The 15,804-nt window shown below is 38.6% G+C and overlaps 1 pseudogene across 1 annotated transcript; it reads right to left on the reverse strand.

The window, feature by feature from the left end:
• Nucleotides 1-12,505: 12,505 nt before the first annotated feature.
• LOC102791865 (coxsackievirus and adenovirus receptor-like) lies at nucleotides 12,506-15,122 on the reverse strand (annotated as a pseudogene). The gene is made up of 3 exons (XR_015718575.1): nucleotides 15,024-15,122; nucleotides 13,773-14,132; nucleotides 12,506-13,534 (listed from the first exon to the last, which is right to left on the reverse strand). The product of XR_015718575.1 is annotated as a coxsackievirus and adenovirus receptor-like (transcript).
• Nucleotides 15,123-15,804: the final 682 nt, after the last annotated feature.

Genomic DNA, 15,804 nt, shown 5'->3' on the forward strand with positions numbered 1-15,804 from the left:
TGTTTGGAGGAAGAGAGTATGATCCAAAGAACACCATGGAGGTGGTAGCATTACGATTTGGGCCTGTGTTTCTGTTAAGGATACAGAACAACTTCAATGGATGCTACCCTCTAGAGCAACATCTTGGAAGCAAAGAGAACCTAGGAAGAGAATCTCTATGCCTGACCAATCTTCAGCCAGAACACTGATGATCGGTCAGGCATCAGTTTTCCAGCGTTTCAGTTACCCAAAACAAACAAGAAAGGCTTAAGAAGAAGCACGTTAAGGTCATGGAAAGGCCTAGCTCAGTCCTATTAAAAATCTGAGGAGGGAGCTGATGTTTTAAGGTGAAGCCAAGAAAATTAAAGGATTTAGAGGGTTTCAGCAAAGATGAGTTGGTCAAAGTCCCTCCCGAGATGTGTGCAAACCTGGTGACTTATAACAACTAATTGCCCTTCCCAACAAGGATTTCTCCACCAAATGCTAAATCACGTTTTGATTGGGATCTAATACTTATTTCCTTCAATGACATGCAAATCCATTTATAACTTTAATAATATTAATTTGTCTATTCTTTTATTATTTTTGGTTGCCATGTATGGAAGAATGTGATAGAAAGAAGAACTTCTCTGTGTGTTTTTAGCTTTTAAGTTGATCATTTACTGTAACTGATGTCATATTCTTGTCTGACGCATGAAGGGGCAGAACCCTGATATATTAAAAGCATTCTGAAGTGTACTTTTGGGCGAAGATCTACGCTGATGTGTTGCAGTGTACATCTTCAATAACATCATTGTTTGACTGAACTCATCTGGGCCAGTGTTGGTTTGTTCTTATCCTCAATATTTAGAATTCGGGACAATATTATGTCTCTCTCCGTTACAATGAAAACATAAAAAACATAGACTTTATTTAGTTGTAAGTGTGCAAACTTACAAATTTAACAGAGAATCAAATAAATATTTCTCCCACTGTACATTCTGTTTTATACTTTAAATGTATAGTAAAAAACATTTTTATTTCTCAAATGATGATAAAACTGTTTGATATCCTGAGCTTGAGAAATGATTTGCTTAGCTTAGCTTAGCTTAGCTTAGCTTGAAGACAAGAACATAAAGAGTACCTGTTTTCCTTTTTGGTGTAACAGCTATTTGTCCATAATTGATGTCTTCAGTTCTCACTGCCGAATAGACTACAGCTGTGTCAGTCTCTGCAGGAAAAAAACCCACACAGATAAACAAAAATTATATTTCAGGTACAATAGTATTTTTACATAGTTTGATCATGCAGAGATTAAGTTAGATCTTCTGCAACTAGCTTCAGGTTTTCACAGTTTTTTTCTTCTTTACACCTATGCTGAGAAACAAGAATTGATTGCATTGAACTTGTAGGTGTTTGTGTGAAAAACAAGATGCACAACCACAGAGATTACACCTTCATCTCAGTGCAGTCTGACACACTTCACCACAGAGCACCAAACAAACAAGTTCTCACAGCATGAACACTGCCATTGGACAAACCAGAACTCACTGTGGTAAAAAGTCCCTTCAGCTTCAGGCTAGAATCATCAACAGGAAGTAGGTGCTGTGGTTAAACATGCAGAACTTGCTTCATTGCATTAAAGGACATTTGGTCTCTTCATTTTGTTTCTTCAGACATGTTATGCTAACAACACATTCACCCTGCTAACAACTTGTTTGTGCCTAAACAAGCCAGCAAGCACATCTGGGCATTTTGCTCACATGTTCAGTTATGCCCCAAAAAGTTGATTCTGTTCATCAGGGCGTAGCATTTTCAGTGGGAGAAGCATTTTGCCACTCATCCAAGTGGCTTCTTCAGTCTCAGCTGACTGCAGGTTTCCCCAACCTTATAAACGGTACATTTACATAATGACTTAATCTAGCCCACTGAATGAACAATGGTCTGTGAGGTCAGTTCCTTGATCATGACTGAAGAAGTTGGATGCGTTTATGTAGACGACAGTTTATGGACTTCCATTGGCTTAAAAGAGCAGTAGAGCTGAATATCATCAGCATAGAACTGGTAAGACACATCAGGGAACTGCCTAATTATAAGTCCTAAGGGTAACAGTCCCAGATCTGAACCCTGTGGGACCCCCACATGTCAGGTTCTCAGAGTGTGACATGAACTCATTTGCAAAAACACTGAAAGATCTGTTGGAAAGGTATGACTGAAACCACTTCAAAGCCAGACCGGATACACCGACTATGTCCTGGAGCCTGTTAATCAGGATGGTCAATGGTGTCAAAGGCAGATGTTAAGTCCAGCAAAACCATAACCATGGATGCTTCGGAGTCAGCTGACAGCATAATGTCACTAGTGACCGTAATTAATGCGGTTTCTGTTGAGTGACATTTACAGAAATCAGACTGAAATTTGTCATATATTTCATGCTTTTCTAAAAAAGCAGAAAGTTGATCTGCAACTGTTTTTTTTTTGTTTTTTTTAGACTTTTTGACAGTAATGGGAGCTTAGAGATAGGCTATAATTCTTAAACTGTATTAGAGCCAAACTGCTCTTTATTAATATCGCCTCAACAACAGCATGCTTACAGATCCTAGGAACCACCCATGTTAAAAGAGAGACATTGCATATCTCTACAATAGAGGGGCCAATGACAGCATTTTTAAACAGCCCAGTAGGTAGAATGTCATTTGGACAAGTGGTTTGGACATTTTATCCAGCAAGAGTGAAAGGTCATGTATGGTCATTGGGTTAAACACTGACAGTAAATGAGGGGGAGGTGACCCAGAGACACAAACAGACGGTATTGAAGAACCAATTCTCATACGGATATCATTAACTTTATCCACAAAGAAGTTTAGAAAGTAATCACTCTCAGATATAGAGGACATGGGTACTGGGTGGACCAGGGGTAAAACAATAGAGTTTATGGTTTCGAACAGTACTTTGGAATTTCTCTTGTTTGATGAGATCAACCAAGAAACATATCCTCATTCGACTGAATTTATGGTTTCGTGCACAGAAACCTAACGTTCCCTAAGGTGGAGCATGTGAACTTCAAGTTTAGTTGATTTCCACAGGCGTTCTGTTTACCTACAGATTCTTTTGACTTTCTTATGTCATTTGTTTATCCACAGATGAGCTCTTTTCAGGGCAGCAATGACAGTTTTCAAAGGTGACCACACAGGATACAGCCTGGACAGAGTGCCAGGGCAACTTGTTACCTTGTGGGAACAATTTATCTTCTGTGTGCAAAAATAATTAGCTGGCTAATTATAATTTCTAAACTCCAGCTAACTAGCCAAATCACAAAAATGATTATAGGACTCAATATTCCCATTGGCTGTTTGCTAATTAGTAACTGTTAGCTTGCTACTTTACATTGTGAGTATAATTAGCAGACCTGCTAACCGTTACTGCATTAGCATTCTCACGTTAGCCTATAGCTTAACTTCTGTCCACAAAAGAGATCCATGATGGAGACAAGGAAGAGCAGCTGTACCTCTCGGCTCTGTTCTGTTTTTCTTCTCTTTGATGATGATTTGTCCATAACTGACGTCTGTAGTTTTCACTGCTGAGTAAACGGCAGCTGGATCAGTCTCTACATAATAAAATACGCACAGAGGACATCAGTGCAGGCAGAACAGCTGAAAGCAGAGCATTTAAATACAAATACTACTATAAATACAGTGTGTGAATGTGTGTGTGAATGGGTGGATGACTGGATATGTAAAGCGCTTTGGGGTCCTTAGGGACTAGTAAAGCGCTATATAAATACAGGCCATTTACCATAAATACTAAACAAATACTACTGTAGAAATCTTCACTAAAAAACTTGTTCATTTTTAATTCAAACAACAGACGTTAAAAATCACCTTTACTTTAACAACTTGACTGCACATTGACAGAAGGACTGTATCTGGTGAGGTTGCCACAAAAACAACAAAATATAAAAAAATTCTTGTTCTGTTTTTAAATTCAACACCTAAATCTAACACCATCTAAGGTGACACTTCTTTTTCATCTCATACAGGATGCTGGATGACTGCAGAGCTGTTAGCTTCAGTTAACCACAGACCACAAGTACACACTCCAGCACACACAACAACAGACTCTGAGTCTTTTAGATTTAGACAAATAAATGTGAATGTTTATTACTGTCAATAATTTCAGTGAAATTGTAATAAAGTAATTTCAAATTTTGAATCAGTAAAATGTTTGTTTTCTTGTCACAGCTATACACATTTTTCTGACCATCTCTCACATGCTTCATAAAGATTTCAGTCATATATATATATATAAATCAGTTAATCACAGTCAGAAACAATCAGCAAACTAACACCAAGTAAAACTCTTGGAGAAGTAAAGGTCAGAGAACATGTCATGGGGTTTTGAATTTTGTGAGTTAGATATTTATTGTAGCTTTGTAAAGTAAACTATGTTCTTTAAGTCTTTTAGTATTTATACTTTTGAGTATAATATTATTTTCTAGTTAATCTGAATTTTTTGATATCCATGTTTCTAGTTCTTTGTTAATTAAATAGTGTTAGTTCCATTCCATGTCCACTGTCTCTTAGCGTATCTGTGTTTGTTTACTGTTGATCTGTGTCTAGTGTGAATCTAGTTTGGTGGTTTTAGTGTCAGTTTCCTGTTTTATTTGCAAACCTTTTGTCTTGTGTGTGTTGTGTTCAGTTTGTTTCTCCCTGTCAGATTACTTAGATTCAGTTCACCTGTGTCTCATTTTGCTCCCAGGTGTGTCCTGATCTCTCTTCTGTGTATTTATATACTGTCTTCCCTCTAGTCATTGCCATATCACACTGTTACCATCATTCTATTACTGTCATACTGTTTCCCTTTCTCCATGTCCTAGTGAGTTTTTTTAAGCAGTTTTCTATTTATGTTTCATAAATTTAATAAAGGGTGTGTAACCACTCAGCAGCTTTGTGGATTACATCTCTGGGGAAGTTATTTTGAAGCTCCCGTCTATGCAAATACAAAGAGAATACAGACAGAACTTTATTTTCAATAAGACACATAAACTGCATGTCCAAAATCCCCAGTTGTGGAATTTGCTACAAAAAAGGTCTATAGAGATTGAAAATGTGACGTCATTCAGGGGTAAAACCGCAAAGGATTCTGGGAACTCATGGCAAGAGGTACTAGCGCACGCAGGCGTTCAATTTAAATCTGTTACACAGCGATAAAAAGAAACACAAAAACTGTCAAGAAGCTGTTGTATTATTAACCGCAATAGCCGGTCGCATGACAGCCACGGGAAGCCGACGGGTAAAGAGATCGGTTGTTATCGGATTACGTCATTGAAGAGAAATTGTTCGAGCCATGTTTCCAAAGTAACAAAGAGGCTTGTTGCAGTGACCTGAAGTTACTAAACTTCATGAGTGTATGCAGTCACTCCAAGAACCATATAATAATAAATATGAGCGTGGTAAAAGTTAGGCAGCACGCTAACGTATTTTGTCCACTCTGTGTGCTCGTAAGGGTCTAAACCTTTCACTCGTTTGATTTTTGCCTCGTTTTCTTTTCTTTGCCTTTTCATCAAGTCTGTCTTTGTACGGACCGGCATTGTTCTCCTTCGTTTTGTACATAACTTTTTGGGGGGCAAAGAAAAAGCAAGAAGGTATTGGAACCGGAGAATGAACGTTTTGCGGTGCTGCAAATGCTTGCATTTGATGCGGTACTTGGATTGTTTTGCCACGAGTTACCGGCATGCAATGCGCGAAAGTCACGTGGTCTGTCAATCTCTATACTCTACAGAATACTACAGCGAAGTCAAATTAGATGATATCACACCAGGACTGCAGTTCCTCTAATGTCCACAGCAAAATACTGTTTTGGTTTTTGTTTCTTTTGATTTATCTTTTCATAACAATTGAAAAGAGTATGCGTATGTGTGTGTATTTGAACCTCTGAAATTATTTGTGATTTTTACTTATTTGATTTTTTTATTCTAATTACAGCTATTAAAATGTTATTATGCACTAAAGTCTGCATTATTAGACCTATAGCTGTTAGAGGGCTGCTGTGCATCACCTCAGCTAATTAGTCATTCAACTAGAAATCTGAATGATATTTATAGAGTTAGAGCCTTTTGGAGCATTATTAATGGAGTTATCTGATCAGTAATCAGGCTGCTGTTGATCCAACAAAGTTGTGTTACAGTTTTGATGAAAGTTCTAGGATTTTATTTGCATGCTAGTATTCGGATCTAATAAAAACACGTTTTAAGCAATTAATCAAAAAGAAATTACCTCTGTTTTGCTTGGTTGGCTGTTTACAATGTGATATTTTAACATCACTGTATGCGATAGCATCTTCTGCATCTTCGTTTTGTTCAGCTGAAATGATCCATATTTATCAGCAAAATAATTAGTATGAATTCTGTAATTGAATTTTAAATGTAAGAAAAAATAAATGGATTTCGAAATTTGTAACAAATTGTCAAATTAGTCTAAATACAAAACAAATTTAATAACCTTCCCTAAAACTAAATCACACATGTAAAATCCAGACGTCCAAGTCTCACCTTCAGGTTTCCTGTGAACACATTGTCTCACCAGCAGAACCAGTAACACCAGTAGAACCACAATACAGACTGATCCAACAGATGACAACACAGAGAGAGAGAGTGATGGAGGAAGAGTGATGGTGGTGGAACCAGGTGGAGGTGTGGTGGTGTTTCTCTCTAAAATAAAGCAAACACAGTCATTAAGTTGTCGTCACATTGTGAATGTTGAAAGCTGCAGAAACACAGACAGGTGAGTGTGTCACCTGTGACAGTGATCCAGCTGGATGGAGACTCTCCATGACCGCTGATGTCACACTTGTAGAGGCCTTCATCAGACCTGGAAACATGCTGGATGGTCATGTGACCTGTAGGCTGCTTCCTGATGAGGGAGCCATCTTTATAGAAAGCAGCTGGGAGGTTGGAGGGAGTGGTCTTTGTTTTACAGAGCAGAGTGACGTCATCTCCCTCCATCACAGGGAGGACAGGACTCTGCAGGATCACTGATCCACCTCAACACAGAGACAAACTACAGCATTTCATCCATTTACACACAGCTTCATCAACACTAACTCCACACACTCAGCTTACCAGTGACTGTCAGGTTAACCATGTTACTGATGGGACCCTCTCTGGACTCACACCAGTAAACTCCACTGTCAGAATGGAAAATGTAGCTCATGTTACAGGAAGAACCAGCTGGTATTCCCCATGCATCTTTGCACTGAGTCCTCTGTCGTGTGCTTGTGTTTCTCCTCAGAGTCCATCCAGCAGAGCTGTCGTCCTCCTCACAGCTCAGAGACACAAAGTCTCCTTCAAAGAACTGAGAGCTGCTGGGACTCACAGTCAGACGAGCTGTGAGGGTTAAAATGAAAAACTGATGATCTGTTTACTTTTTTCAAAACCAACACAGTGACCTAAAAATGGTTTAATCCTTGATTTCCTCAGTTTTCTATGTGAGCTCCATTTTGAAACATGAACCCAAGCAGGTCATATCAGTGATGGGAATAACGGCGTTACTTTTTTTCAGTAACGAGTAATCTAACTAATTACTATTTCTATCGTTACAACTCTGTTACCGTTACTAACAAGAAAATGTCCGTTACTTTTATTCAACAAACAGACGGTTGAAGCTGTGTTCAGCTTACCGCATCTTAGTTGCACGGAAGTAGCTGTAACTATGTAAGTAATCTGGACGCTACAACTTTAGTGCTGCTGTTTGACTGAGGAAGAGTAAAGTAGTCGTGGTAAGCCAGTCACATGACTACTTAAAGACAAAGATAAATAAGTTTATAAATTGTGTTGATAGGCCACGTAAAACCAGAGTCATGATAAACAATATATACGCGGTGTTTTTTCCTGAATAGTTTTGTCACGTTTACTGTCTAAGGACAGCGCAGCTCTGCTTATGAGCAAAAGACACCTAGTTTTGTGTTGTGTGTAAGAACAATAAGGCGACTGCTGTCTCCGGATAGAAACAGAAGTGATACACCTGCAGGTATCAGGCTGTGATGTTCTCCTTTATAGTGGACAGAAATATTTGGAGTGGCACAAATAATTTGTGTGGCATCTTATTGAATGCAAAACTTTTTCTACTCGGATTTTATGTTTTTTTAAATTTGTAATTATATTAATTGTGTTAATACAGTATGTCAAAATGAAAATATAACTGTAAATTCAGACACGTGAGGTTGTGCTGAAAAGGATGATACCAAACAAGGCAAAGTAAAAAGTTTTTAAAGGTAAAATGTAGGTAAAATCAAAAGTAGTTAAAAATGGCCAATTATACCCTCAGGGTTAATTTTTTTTAAAGTAACGCAATAGTTACTTTTCAAGTAATTAATTACTTTTAGAATCTTATAACTCAGTTACTAACTCAATTACTTTTTTGAAGAAGTAACTACTAACTATAACTAATTACCTTTTCAAAGTAACTTTCCCAACACTGGTGACCATTTCTCAGGTTTAAACTGTGACAGAAGAAGGTTACTGACCTTGGTTTGTTGTGCAGCTCAGCAGTGAGATCAGAACTAAAGAGAAATGACACTCAGGTTGATTTGAGGTGAACATAAAGAACAACTCCACACAAATAATAATAATGGATTGAATTTATATAGCGCTTTTCAAGACACCCAAAGCACTTTACAATGCCACTATTCATTCACTCTCACATTCACACACTGGTGGAGGCTGGGGCAGACTGACAGAAGTGCCATCGGCCCCTCTGGCCAACACCAGTAGGTGGTAGGTGAAGTGTCTTGCCCAAGGACACAACGACCAGGACAGAGAGCCCGGGGATCGAACCGATGCGCTTCCCAACCCCCTGAGCCACGGTCGCCCCACAAAGACTCATCTCTCTCTGATATATCTGCTCATTTTATACATGATCACAGCAACATGTTTAAAATAATTTGGTTGAAGATCCATGTTTCCTAATAATGTATCTAATTTAGTGTTGAGGGAGAGCTGGAGTCTATCCCAGCTCTTATAAGGTGAGTCCAGATCATCAGTCCATCACAGACTAACATTCACACCAGTTTAGAATCACCAGTTAACCAAACATGTCTTTGGACTGTGGAAGAAACTTACAGACACTGACCACCTCACCTCTGTGACACCTGTTAGACATAATTTACTGACCTTTTATTTTTATTATCATTTCACATCCACACATTTCTAGAAGACTTATTTTATGTTTGTTACTGTCTGACTGAGTGGAGTTCAGACATTTCAAACCCATCATGTTGTTTTTTAATATAAAAAACAACTCTTATAATTATGAGCAATGAGCACATTGTGAGTATATACAAAATATCCACTACATTTAGATAACCCAGTAAAGTCATGTGTCCACTGTGCAGCTGTGTTGATATAATGAGTGAATGATTTGATCTTTTCTCTGCCTGCTGTGTTTCCTCGACTCCTGAGCAAAGATAAAGAGTCAGTTCAGACCTGCAGTTGGTCCTCGTGGTGTTTTGAACTTGAATTCAGCCTGATTTGTTTTTCATGTCTTCTCCTCCATCATCAGTTATCAGGAGAGCAGACAGTCAAAGTACAAGAATTCAAACAAACACAGAGATTCTACTTACAGAGCAGACACAGCACAGATGTTTCCTTCATCGTCCTTCTCACTCATTTGAGCTTTTTTTCATTTCTGTCACTGACACCAAGTAAAGCCCGCCCTCTTCCTCTGAGCACCAGCTTTCTATTGGTTCAAACACAGACTAAAATTCTTCATTGTCTAAATATACAAGTCAGATGATTTAAAAAGATTTTCAATAAGGAGAGGTCACTTGGATCTGAACATGACTAATTGAGATAGAGAAATTAAAGTATTGTGTGATTAGACTCCATCATGGCAGACGAGAATCAGTGTCACGATTTAGGACAGGATGCCCCTGGAGTCTAAACGCTCATGGTGGTGAAGATAAAGACTGAGGCTTGAATCGATCTTGTGCTGAGGTGTCTGAGGTGGAGAGAAGGCGGGTTGCATGAAAGAGAGTCTGACACGGAGAATGACAGAGGGCACAGATTTAAACTACACAAAGCTGAGGCTGATTGGCTTAAAGAAGGCGGGCAAGAAGCTGATTGGACAACAGTAATAATATCAGTATTGAGATTGACAGCGTGGGAAAGTGGCAGCTATGTAAAGAACAGAAATGCAGCCGAACACTCATGAAAAGAGGCAGATGAGTGACTACAAATTATCCTTATTGAAGTTACACATAAACTTCATATGTAGACACATTCCAGGCTTTTTTCCCCCTAAAAAACTTTAAAATAAAGAATTCATCAGTTAAACCACATGAAAAGAAAAATCCGAAAAAAATAATCATATGTCTAAATTACATCCATGTAGTTACGTCCCCCTCAGTGAGAGAGGCAGATATGAGCTGAAACACAGGAATCAAACCAGGGACGCTGCTGTTATGGAGCTGAACTGGAACCATTCAGACACTGAGGCCCTCTGAACACATTTTAATTACAGCTGTGCAGAGACACACTGATGACTGACTGGAACACTATGATTCACATTTTACATTAACACCATCCTCACACATGTTTATATATGGCCACTAGAGGGAGATGTTGGACTTTAAACACTAACATGGATACAAGCAGATCATCAGTGATTCAACAGTTTTTATTAAAAAAACAAAAATCAAAGAAACAATGTTCTCTGACAACTTTTGAGATTGACTGGCCTTCTGGATGTTTCCTGTTTTACTTTTAATATGAAATCAAGAGGGCACATTTCAAGAGTAAAGTGAACATATTTAATCACATTCAGGAGTAAAATGTACTTTCTGTTTGCAGTCCGTCGTCTTACGATCAACACAACACCAGTAACGTTAATATTAACTCAACGTTTCGCCTCAACAGTTTCTGGTGTTTGTTGTCTTTCAGTGTCAAGTCATTACATTTTTAATATATTAAAACTGTAATAATTAAACTTGAGAGACCAGTTGCTGTGAGCTAACTAATTAAATATTATAACTAACTACTATTGTTGCTTTTTTTTCAATCACAATAATCTCAGTAACAATTGTGTCATAAGGCAGTGCAGGAAAACTTAGGAACATATGAAACTCACCACTTTCTGTAAAAGTACAGTAAAATGTGATAATCTTTTACTGATATACTTTTATAAGGTCAAAGGTCAAACCTAAAAAAATGTATGTTGTGGTAAAATCCCATCTAGTTTACATTAAAGTGTTACATGAATGGTGACATCACTTAAATTTATCCACGGTAGCTTCCAAGCAGATTTTCACTCTGTGCACGCTCCTCTATGTTGTTTCTTTTACAACAGGGGTGGGGAACTCCAGGCCTCAAGGGCCTGTTTCTGCAGGTTTTAGATCTCATCCTGGGTCAACACACCTGAATCAAATGAGTAGTTCATTATCAGGCCTCTGGAGAACTTCAAGAAATGCTGAGGAGGTCATTTAGCCATTTGAATCAGCTGTAATGGATCACGGACACATCTAAAACCTGCAGGACACCGGGCCTCGAGTTTTCCCAGTCCTGTTTTATAACAATAGACTCATCTCTAAGTCTGCTTCACTTAATCAGACTCAGGACTATTATTGTTATTCTTGGTAACGTCCCTTCTTCCTGTCAGATCAGTATTTATTTATTTATTTTATGTGGTTTGATTCCAGCTCAGATAAAACGTGCAGTTCAACAGGTCAGAAAAATATTTCACAGCAACCTGAACAATAAAGACTAAAACACTCAGTATTAATGTATGCAAAGCTTTATTAACAAGAAACAAAAAAAACATAAAAAGTAAAATAAATAACAATATGGGACCAACACGTTACATGTTTAAACTGCAGTGTCTCCTTCATGGAAGAAAAAGTAAAGTAGATCAGACAGGAAATGTCTAATTCTGCAGCTACTTGGAAAACATTTCTCTCTTTGGTTTCATAACACTATCTATTGATGCCATATTTATGCCAATCTCACAGGAATAAACTCGTATTTTTGCACTAACAAGGCGACTCCCAAAAGCTATAAGCTGGTGTGAAGTGTGTGCTTAAAAAACGGAGGAAACTGGACAAAAGAAGAGTCACGTCCTTAAGAAATAGGAAGAAATCCAGCAAAGACCTGACACATCTGGTCCTTCAGTTGATTCATCTACTGTTCACTGAAGCTTCATCAGAAATGGTCTCAGGGGAAGGCTGAAGGCTTTTAAGAGACCATTTTAAAGGAAACAGGCAGAATAGACTGAGTATGTCAAATTACATAAGGACTGCACTACAAATCAGTGAAACGGGTTTGATGGAGTGATGAATCCATATATTAAATGTTTCTTTTAAATCACCATCAATACATTCAGAGGTCATCAGTGGAGAGGTACAACAGTGACTCTCTACAGCCATCTGTAACACATGAAGGAGGCTCTGTCATGGTTCGGGCTGCACTTCAGCCAGTGGTGTTGGAGATCTTTTCAAAAATGATGGAATTATGAATGTTGAAAAGATTTTGGTCCACCAGGAAGAATCTGATTGGCAACCGTTTCTTTTTTCAGCAGGACAGTGATTCCAAACTCACTGACCGTGTAGTAGAAGCATAACTGGAGAGAAAAACACACAGTGCAAAACTATGAGTCCTGGATCGGCCTCCCCAATACCCAGACATCAACATTATTGACGTAGTGTGGGGTCATCTTGACAGAGAACGGAACAAAAGGCAGAAACATCCAAAGAAGAGCTTTGGATATCCTGGAGAACTATTCCTGAAGACTGCTTAAAGAAATTAGCTGACTAAGCGAGTTCAGTGTGTACTGAAGAAAAAAGGCAGCTATGCTAAATATTGACTTTCAGCTTATTAGAACTGTACAAACTCTGGTTTTACCTTATCTATTGTATATATGCTTGTTGTAATAAACAGTTGCGAGTACTACTGCTACTGCACTTAAAGAGAGTTGGTTTAGGATGTTGTGCAGTACTGTTCTGCTACTACTGCTAAAAATGATAATTAGCTACAATTTTACAAAACATGTGACATGTGTAATGTGACAACACATTAAAGTGTAAAAATGCCCACAACATGTAACAAATGCTGTAGGCTTTACAATATGTAAACATATTCTAATAGGCAGCATCTGATCTTATTAACTTACTGAATACAAATGATTTTTATCCTTGCTAGGTGTCATCACTTGGAGTCTAATCTCAGAGATCTTTAAGAATATAGGAGTTTTGAAAATCTTTGATAGTCTCAGGCTGACAGTTCAGCTATGTCTTCTTCTTGAGTTGTTTATTTCTTTGGATTTTGGACTTTCTTCCTAATATTTTACCTTCACTGTCATTTAAAAAGCTCTGAGACATTTCACACATGCTGCAGTTCATATGTACGAATCCTGACTCTGTTGTTTTTTACGTTTTTTGTAGATCACAAAACCAACAACAAGAGCAGCAACAGCAATAACAACAGCCACCACAGCAGAAACACTCAGACCGACGATCAGTCCAACAGATCCACCCTCCTCCTTCCCTCCTGCCTCCTTCCCTCCATCCTCTGTGTCTCCTCCTGTCTGACCTGCAGGTGAGAAACAGGTGTGAGGTGTCAGCTGTCAGGTAGGTGATGAGTGAAGAACAGAACAGAATCCATTTCCTCTTCAAACTGCTGTCAGACATTATCTACTGCACTCTGATCACATCACTCAGACCAGCTGCTTTCTACAAAGTCTCATCAACAACATCTTTAGAAACAAACATCAACAACCAGGAAGCAGCTTCACCTCTGATCACACACACACTCAACTCTACTCACTCACCTGGAGGAACAACATGAAGGTTGACGACGGTGATGGGGTCGGTCTTCAGATGAGCTCTCTTCCTGCGGATTCTTTCTCTCTGAAAGACGCGACACTCGTATGTTCCAGTGTCATTACTTGTCACATTCTTCAGAATCAAAGACACGTCTCCATTCTTCATATGTCTGTCCTGCAGATCCACCCGGTTCTTAAAAGATGCATGCTGGTTTTCTGGATCCAGCTGCTCATTTCTGTACAAAAGCACATATTCTGTCTTCAGGTCAGCTCTGCTCCACTCTACAACTATGATGTTGTTGCTGTTTGGAGCTCGGCATGTCAGAGTGACGTTCTGTCCAGATGCAGCTGTGAGGTTTTTCTGATCTGAAAGTGGAAACAACACAGAGCAGAGAGGTTAAAGGTCAAAGTACAACTGCTCACTTTTACAGCAGCCAATCAGAGTAAATGTATGTAAACAAGACTGAAAGTACTAAGCATTCACACAGGTTTGACAATCAGAATTGATTCAGGTACCATTCCTTATATTGGTGCTGTGACGTGAGTGTTGCTTGTTGCAGCAGCAAATGTGCAGTTTTATTTACTCTTGCTGTCTTATTAACAATTAACTTAATTTAATAAATTAATGTTCATGATGCTTGTTTTTACTCAACTGCATTGTTTATACGCTACATCTGATGGCAGTAACTGGATCAGTGAGTGTGACCTGTTACCACTGGGAGGATAAAGAGGAGACACTGAGGCTGCAGAACATGAGCTCAGTGAAAACAGGAGAAAATATGAGTTTGTGGAAAACATTTTAAAAGACTTCAGAGGCTTAAAGCAATGCTGTCTGAAACATTATCTACAGTAAATAATGAGCTTGTTATGAATAGAATGATCTGTCTTCTTAAAACATTTATACAGTGAAACATGTGCTGATAATAAGTGAACATAATGTGTGAGAGAAAGCAGCCTCTCATTATAAGACACTGTGAGTCTCTGCTGCCTTTATGGAGCTACAGCTGTTTGTACACACTGAACAAAAAGCTTTGTAGCTGCATACTGACTCCTGAAACTACAACACATCACACTGACACACACATTACACTTCTTTGTCTCAGTGCTGGAAACAACACTGCTGACCAAGCGGTTAAATCCACAGACACGAACTGGCCTCGTGATGCCGTCACACACGCAGACGCTCAGAAACTAATTGTTTGGGAAGTAACATGTAAACCAGACTGATGTTTATTCCGTTTGGTTTATAAACCTCACCTGCAGAGACAAACACGAAGACACCGACAAACAGCAAAGTCGAGCAGAGCGACGCAGTTACAGGAAACATTTCCGTGTTTTTGTTTCTGCTGATCTGACTCTTAGATTGTTCTAACTATCGGTGACTGTTGATATTTTCAGATAATAAAGAACCTGATTTTTAAAACTGCCTACATTAGATTAACTTTGAGGTTTAAATAAAGCTGAAACATTTGTTTTTCAGCCACTCGTTCAAACGCCACACTTTCGATATCTCTTGAGGAAGTCGCGTTAGAGTGACGTAAGTTACGCTGCGCTGTAGAACGACCATGAATAAGTGCGTCATAACTAAAGCGGTGAAATCTAAAGCAGGTCTGAGTGTTTAGCAGGTTCAGTTCTTGAATGATCTCCACAGAACAACACAAACATAACCTCATCATCAATCATCAGCCAAAGGACTTCAAAATGACGTCACTGTATAAACATGTATATTGTACTATGGAGGAGGCCGCATTTAGCTGTAGCCTCCATAAAACCACAGAGAATCTTGTCCACCACCTGCAGCTGATTCAGCACTTCATATAAATCACATGACTGTAATCAGAGTACAGTGGAGTAACTGAGTACACTTCCTCTTTTTTTCTTCTTTATATTGCGTCAGATATAGTCTGACAACCTTTGGTTCTTCAGATAATAAAACACATTGAATTCATTTAATATGATGTGTTTCCACAGATGAAACCAGATGACAGTAAATCAGATGCTTCACACTAACTCCACATGACATTCATCTGTAACCAGT

The sequence above is a fragment of the Neolamprologus brichardi genome, chromosome 3 (genome assembly GCF_056152115.1).
Source record: "Neolamprologus brichardi isolate AB-2024 chromosome 3, ASM5615211v1, whole genome shotgun sequence".
Lineage (NCBI taxonomy): Eukaryota > Metazoa > Chordata > Actinopteri > Cichliformes > Cichlidae > Neolamprologus > Neolamprologus brichardi.